Raw genomic sequence first — 7,655 nt, 5'->3', positions numbered from 1 at the left:
CTTGGGGTATAACCCCAGGAGAGGAATTATTGGGTCATATGGAAGGTCCATGTCTAGCCTTCTGAGAGTTTTCCAGACTGCTCTCCACAGAGGCTGTACCAATTTACATTCCCACCAGCAATGTAAAAGGGTTCCTCTGTCCCCACATCCTCTCCAGCATTTGTTGCTGCTGTCCTTTTTGATGTATGCCATTCTTACAGGAGTGAGGTGGTATCTTAGTGTTGTCTTGATTTGCATTTCTCTGATAATCAGTGACCTAGAGCAGTTTTTCATATGTTTGTTAGCCTTTTGGATCTCCTCTGTGGTGAATGTTTTGTTCATTTCCTCTGCCCATTTTTGGATGGGGTCATTTGCTTTTTTGCGGCTAAGTTTGCTGAGCTCTTTATATATTTTGGTGATTAGTTTCTTGTCTGATGTCTGGCATGTGAAGATCTTCTCCCATTCTGTGAGGGGTCTCTCTGTTTGTTTAATAGTTTCTTTGGATGTGCAGAAGCTTTTCAATTTGATGTAGTCCCATTGGTTTGTTTCTGCTTTGGTCTTCCTTGCAATTGGATTTGATTCATCAAAGATGTCCTTGAGGTGTATGTGGGAAAGTGTTTTACCAATGTTTTCCTCTAAGTATTTGATTGTTTCTGGTCTGACATCTAGGTCTTTGATCCATTTGGAGTTGATTTTTGTTTCTGGTGCGATAAAGTGGTTCAATTTCATTCTTCTGCATGTTTCAACCCAGTTTTCCCAGCACCATTTATTGAAGAGAGCCTCCTTTTTCCATTTAATCCTTTGGTCCCCCTTATAAAAGATTAGATGCCCATAGGTGTTGGGATTTACTTCTGGGCTTTCAATTCTGTTCCACTGGTCTGTATGCCTATTTTTGTTCCAGTACCATGCTGTTTTGATGATGATGGCTTTATAATATAGTTTAAGGTCTGGGAGTGTGATGCCTCCATTTCTGTTTCTTTTCCTTAAGATGGTTTTGGCAATTCTAGGTGTTTTCAGGTTCCAGATAAATGATTGTAGCGTTTGTTCTATTCTCTTAAAGAAGCCTGGTGGAACTTTGATGGGTATTGCATTAAATTTGTATATGGCTCTGGGGAGAATATTCATTTTGATGATATTTATTCTTCCAATCCATGAGCATGGGATATCTTTCCATTTCTTGGTATCAGTTTCTATCTCCTTGAGTAGCGACTCATAGTTTTCAGTATACAAGTCTTTCACTTCTTTGGTCAACTTTATTCCTAGGTATTTGATTGATTTTGCTGAAACAGTAAATGGGAGTGATTTCTGGATGTCTTCTTCTTCAGATTTAGTGTTTGCATAAAGAAATGCCACTGATTTTTGTACATTGATTTTGTAGCCTGATACCTTGCTATATTGCCTAACAACTTCCAGTAATTTTCTACTGGATTCTTTAGGTCTTTCTATGTATACTATCATATCATCTGCAAATAGTGAGAGCTTGACTTCTTCCCTTCCAATCTGTATCCCTTTGATTTCTTTCTCTTGCCTGATTGCTATGGCAAGAACTTCCCATACTATGTTGAAGAGTAATGGTGACAGTGGACAGCCCTGTCTAGTCCCCGATCTGAGGGGGAATGCTTTCAGCTTCTGTCCATTGAGTATGATGTTTGCTGTAGGTTTGCTGTATATAGACTCCACTATCTTGAGGAATTTCCCATCTATTCCCATTTTTTGTAGTGTTTTGAGCACGAATGGGTGTTGGATTTTGTCAAAGGCTTTCTCTGCATCTATTGAGATAATCATGTGGTTTTTGGCTTTGCTTTTATTGATGTGGTTAATGACATTGATTGACTTATGGATGTTGAACCAACCTTGCATTCCTGGGATGAATCACACTTGGTCGTGATGAACAATCTTTTTGATATGTTGCTGTATCTGGTTGGCCCATGACTCTTTATTTTTTAAATATTTCCTTTTGTTGTCCTTGTTTTATTGTTGTAGTTATTGTTATTGATGTTGTTGTTGTTGAATAGGACAGAGAAATGGAGAGAGGAGGGGAAGACAGAGAGGAGGAGAGGAAGATAGATACCTGCAGACCTGCTTCACCGCTTGTGAAGCAACTCCCCTGCAGGTGGAGAGCTGGGGGCTCAAACCAGGATCCTTATGCTGGTCCTTGCTCTTTGCGCCACCTGCACTTAACCCACTGTGCTACCGCCCAACTCCCACCTTGACTCTCTTCATTTTTTAATCTTTTTCTTTCATTATTTTTCTTTCTTTTTTTTCTATTTCTTTATTTCTTTATTGGGGAATTAATGTTTTACATTTAACAGTAAATACAATAGTTTGTACATGCATAATATTCCCTACTTTCCCATTTGACTCTCTTTAAGAGTCATCAGCTACTACTGGGCTGTCTGAAGAGACTAAACATATTTTCCCTCATGTTTTTCTCTGCAAAAATGTGTCATGACTTTTTGGACAACCCAATTGCATTTCACATGTCAGGTTATGCTAAGGCATTTGCAAATAGTCATCAACTTACATATTTAATTTTAAAAATCCTAAACACTTAATACCCAGCACTGTAGAGATGCTGGTACCAAAAAAAAAAAAACCAAAAACCTAGCCTAGTCTTTATGTCAACTCTCTGGATCCATGCCCCAGTAAAGGTTTCTTCTCAAGATGTGGGGAGGAGAGCATAATGGTTATGCAAAAAGACTAGTGTCCAAGACTCCATAAAGTCCCAGGTTCAATCCCCAGCACCACCACAAGCCAGAACTTAGCAGTGTTTTGGTCTCTCATTAAAGTAATTTTTTTTTCTAATGGGATATTCCCAACTTCAGCTTGGCCTCATCCCTGGCTCTTCTGTTTCCTCTTTCAAGCCTACCATCTTCAGTTCTCCAAAGCACCCCTTCTGACCATGACCTAAATCATAATCCCAGTTCCTGTCTTCAGGTGCACTTATTTCCACTTGAACTTTTCCTTTTGTAGTGACTTTTACATTTAAACAGGCAGGCCAAAATCTCTCTCAAACACAGCTTCTACTTTCCTCAGGTCATAATGACTGTTCCAAAATGCCTCTTCTTCTACACTGCAGTCTCATTCATGTGGATCTTTCTAGACAGACACACTCATAATCTAGGCCACAAATTCCTGCTCCATTTTAACATAACCTGTCTATTTTCTGATCCATTTAGGCTTAAACAGACATGCCTTTTATTGCTACTCAACATGGACCCCAAATGCTAAAATCCATTCCTATGCCTCCATGGACTTTCACACTCAGGCTGATAGCACACATGTATTTAACCATACAGTTTCCTGTAGACTGCTAAGAGCACTTTTCTTCATATTTTACAAAAGGGACTTGAAACTTAGGACTTTCTATTAACTGTCATACCACAACACAGCCAAATCTAACTCCCAAACAGATGCATTACAGTTTGTTTAAAGGCTTAATGGCAATGATGATGGGGGCAGGAGTTTATTTTATAGAACTGAATGCAAAATTCAAGACACAGTGAAAATTCAGTAGGGTCTCATGCGCCCTGAGGTAGGTGGTGCCCGGTTTGGAGGGGTGATTGCTATGTCCAGATAGTCCCCGATCTGGAATTTCTGCGACTGCAGGGTCATGGAATCATCAGTCCCCTTCCTCCCAGACATTGTGCTGCCAATCTCCTTCACTTGAGCCAGGTCTTTTAAGATCTGTGAAAACTATTGCAAAATTGAAATGCGTGCCCTTCTTTCTAGCTTCTAGGTAGACTTCTTTTACTAAACTCGTCAGCTCTTTCAAGGTTGCATCCATCCAGGTATGGATCTGCAGCTCGCTGGACAGCACGTTTCCGCGGGAGAACTCGTATATGCGGTGGTGGCGCCCATTGTTGGTGGTGAAGATGCGCAGCAGCAGCAGCAGGCAGGTCTTCTCCCAGTCGATCGGCTTCTCCGGCTCCTTCTTGATCTCCTCCTGGGTGATGCACGCCATCTTCCTCCTGTGGCCTGGGAGACGCTCCATCAATCAATTTTCAAAGTGATGGAAGAACTGTAGTGTTTGTCAGTAGAGGTGAGGGTTGGAGACACAGATCTTAGATGACAGGAGTGGTGAAATAAGTCAACCATAACAATAATGAAAAGAATAGTTTGCATTACTTTGAAACAAAGGACAAAGGACGAAAGAAGGGAAACATATACCTGACAGCAAGTTTTGTAGGAAAGCAAGCAATAGCCATCAAAGCAAGTGGGGATGTTTTGACGGGAAGGTAAACAAAATGTAGCATATACACAATGGGATATTTTTCTGTCTTAAAAAGAAAGAAGGGAGGAGGACCAGGAGGTAGTGCCTGTGTTACAGTGCACATGTCACCAAGTATAAGAATGCAGGTTCAAGCCCCTGGTTCCCACCTGCAGGAAGGAAGCTTCTTGAGAGATGGAGCAGGACTGCAGGTATCTCTCTGTCTCTCTTGCTAGCTTCACCTCCCCTTTCAATCTTCTCTCTGTCTTATCACAAAAGAAAGGAAAAAAATATTTTAAAGGCTGCCGCTAGCTGTGATTTTGTGATGTAGGCACCGAGCCCCAGTGATAATTCTGATAATGATAAAAAAATAATAGTGACAAATTAAATTTTTATTTTTAAAAAAGAATGGAATTCTGACATGTGTTTTAACATGGATAAACCTTAAGGATAAACTGAAATAAACCTAACACAACACATAAACTTCATATATATTTTGGGGAGGGGAGTCATATTCAAACCATAATGAAGTATTAATCACACAGGAAAAGACTAATATAGTTGATCACATTCAATAAAAATAATAATAATTAGCCTTTCTTTCCTCCATTTTCAGTAATCATGGTGCTATAATTGTACTACATAAGTGTTGGAACACAACTAGTGGTGTTCATAATAATAGGACTTTAGGACATGAAACTGATGTCAGCCTAGGAGCTGAGTTAAGAACTTACGCAAACCCACAAGGGATTGTGGGTACATGGAAGCTTATTTAAGCACCAACCTACTGGAAGTGGCCCTCTGTCCCTGTGAACTCAGCTGCAGCTCTCTTCTTCCTGTGCTCTCTGTGCCTGCTCTCATCCCCAAGGGCCACCATGGCACTTCTCTTGGGACCTGTATACGTGGAGCTCAGTTCTCTTAAAACTAACCTAAAAGACTCCTCTCCAGCCATAGTGACTAGTTGATATTTGCCCCTTTGCCTGTCTTGCTGTACCTAAATAATACTGTTCTGTACCACTGTGCTGTGATGTAATAAACCTATCATTTGTTTAAACTCCAATCCAAACCAGCTCTGAAGTTATTTATTTATTTACTTATTCATTTTTATTTTAATATTTTTATTTCTAATTATCTACTTATTGGATAGAGCCAGAAATTGAGAGAAAGAAGTGAGGAAGGGGAGACAGAGACAGACACCTACAGACCTGCTTCACCACTCACAAAGCTTTTGCCCTACAGGTGAGGACCAGGGCTCCTTGTGTATTGTAACATGTGCAATCAACCAGGTGTGCTACCACCTGGCCCCCAGTCTTTTATTTCTTCACTATCACACGTGAGTGTAAGTTATGTAATTTCATATGACATTTTTATTGAAAGAGTAATACATTTCATATTCTGGGAAAATAGATTGAAAACTAGTTCTCTCTTTTATATCTGAGTTAACATATTTTACAAAACAAAACAAAAACCAGGAGGACAAGTCAATCTACCAGAATATAAAACACTTGATTAGTGTTAAAGAAGACATATGGTCAAAAAGTTGTCCACTGCATGTTGTTAATTTAAATTTGGATGAAGTTTTTGGAGAAGACCCATTTCATAAGCACACATTTAGATGCATATTTGAGATTGCAATACAAGATTATGAATTAAAGATCACATTTAAAAGAATATTTGACCATTCAATCAAAAAAGAAAAACTGTGCATAGAGAGGCAATCAGACAATTATTCCAGTGGTCCGGGTGGTGGCGCAGTAGATAAAGCATCAGACTCTCAGGCATGGAGTCCTGAGTTCAATCCCTGGCAGCACATGTACCAGAGTGATGTCTGGTTCTTCCTCTCTCTCCTCCTATCTTTCTCATTAATAAATAAATAAAATCTTAAAAAAAAAAAAAAAAGACAGGGGAGTCGGGCTGTAGCACAGCGGGTTAAGCGCAGGTGGTGCAAAGCACAAGGACTGGCAAAAGGATCCCGGTTCGAACCCTGGCTCCCCACCTGTAGGGGAGTCGCTTCACAAGCAGTGAAGCAGGTCTGCAGGTGTCTATCTTTCTCTCCTCCTCTTTGTCTTCCCCTCCTCTCTCCATTTCTCTCTGTCCTATCCAACAACAACAACAATAATAACTACAACAGTAAAACAATAAGGGCAACAAAAGGGAATAAATAAATAAAATATTTTTAAAAAGACAGTTATTCCACATAATTTTTTTTCCTTCCCTTGGTTAGTTTAACTGGAGACATTAAATGTCTCATGATTTTGGAAGATGAAAGTACTTGCTGTACTTCCAGCAGGAGGCAAAGTCATGATGTGATCTTCAACAAGTTTGTACTGTGAATTGGCATTGATGCTGAGTGCAGCAAGAGGGCAGTGGAGTCAGGGGGAGCCCCGTTATTTTACTCTTTTCTTCTTGATGTTGTTAAAGGACACAACACTGAAGCTTCCTTCTCCCTTTAATGCCATGAGGGCCACACTTGAACCTGGGTTGTGCACATTGAACTATCTTGCTGGCCCTTGGATTTTTTTTTCCTTTTTAAGGACACTCTTTTGCTTTCTGATGAGCTATTCATTACAAAACCTTTTACCAAATATATCTTTGGTACCTTAGGCATCCTTGACTTTCCATATAAAGCACAAATCACTTAGAAATAAAGGGACATCCCTTGTTCACACATCAGAGCTTTTCTGGGTTTTTTTTTCTTCCTTTTATTTATCTTTAAGTGTTGTTAAAGTTCGGGGCTCCAGCAGGCCAGGCTAGCTTCATGGTGGTAGACAGAGACTCGAGGACACACGGCTGGACAGAGAACACAATTTAATCTTTATTCACAAGTGGGCAAATCACCACACCATGTGCTTCTCCATCTTTCTCCTCCCGGCTGCTGCTGCCAGGACCCTGGAAGTCCGTAGGGGTTCTGGGGGCGGGCACAAGGGGGAGCGCGAAACTAGCGGGGCTAAACCACAATCTCCCAGGGGTAGGGGGAAGGAGACCAAACCAATATAAAGCATACCAACAATTTCCCCTTTTCTTTTTAACTAAATGACCACAGTATCAGGGGTGTGGGGTGAACAGAAACCTATATCATACAGACATTTTCAAAAAAGAAACTGACACAAACATGGAGGAACATGTAAACGAGCAACAAGAACCAGTGTGCTGCCAAGGGAAGGCCTGAGGGGGCCATTTTTTGCCTCTGTGGGCAAAGCTTTATCAGCTAAAGAACCTTTGCTGCCTCTGTGGTCTTTTGCCTCGACGGGCATTTTTTTTTCCTGTGGGCATTACCTAGCATGGGGGGGTATGGCCTAGAGTCCCAAGGCAGCTGGCTTCAGTCAGTCTTTGTGTACCAGTAAGTCTAACGTTTTTAATTGAGAAGGAATTTGAGAGTTTACATATCAATAAGTCTATTTAACCTTTTGTTACACCCATTCAAGATGGAGACACACCCTAGGTGTGCACAGGTTTTTTTTTTAGA

General features: G+C 40.6%; 1 pseudogene; it reads right to left on the bottom strand.

The window, feature by feature from the left end:
• Positions 1-3,440: 3,440 nt before the first annotated feature.
• LOC103113430 (histone deacetylase complex subunit SAP18-like) lies at positions 3,441-3,973 on the bottom strand (annotated as a pseudogene).
• Between the last annotated feature and the right edge of the window lie 3,682 nt (positions 3,974-7,655).

Source organism: Erinaceus europaeus, chromosome 14 (genome assembly GCF_950295315.1).
Source record: "Erinaceus europaeus chromosome 14, mEriEur2.1, whole genome shotgun sequence".
NCBI classification, from domain to species: Eukaryota; Metazoa; Chordata; class Mammalia; order Eulipotyphla; family Erinaceidae; genus Erinaceus; species Erinaceus europaeus.
This window is presented reverse-complemented; position numbering and strand designations above follow the sequence as displayed.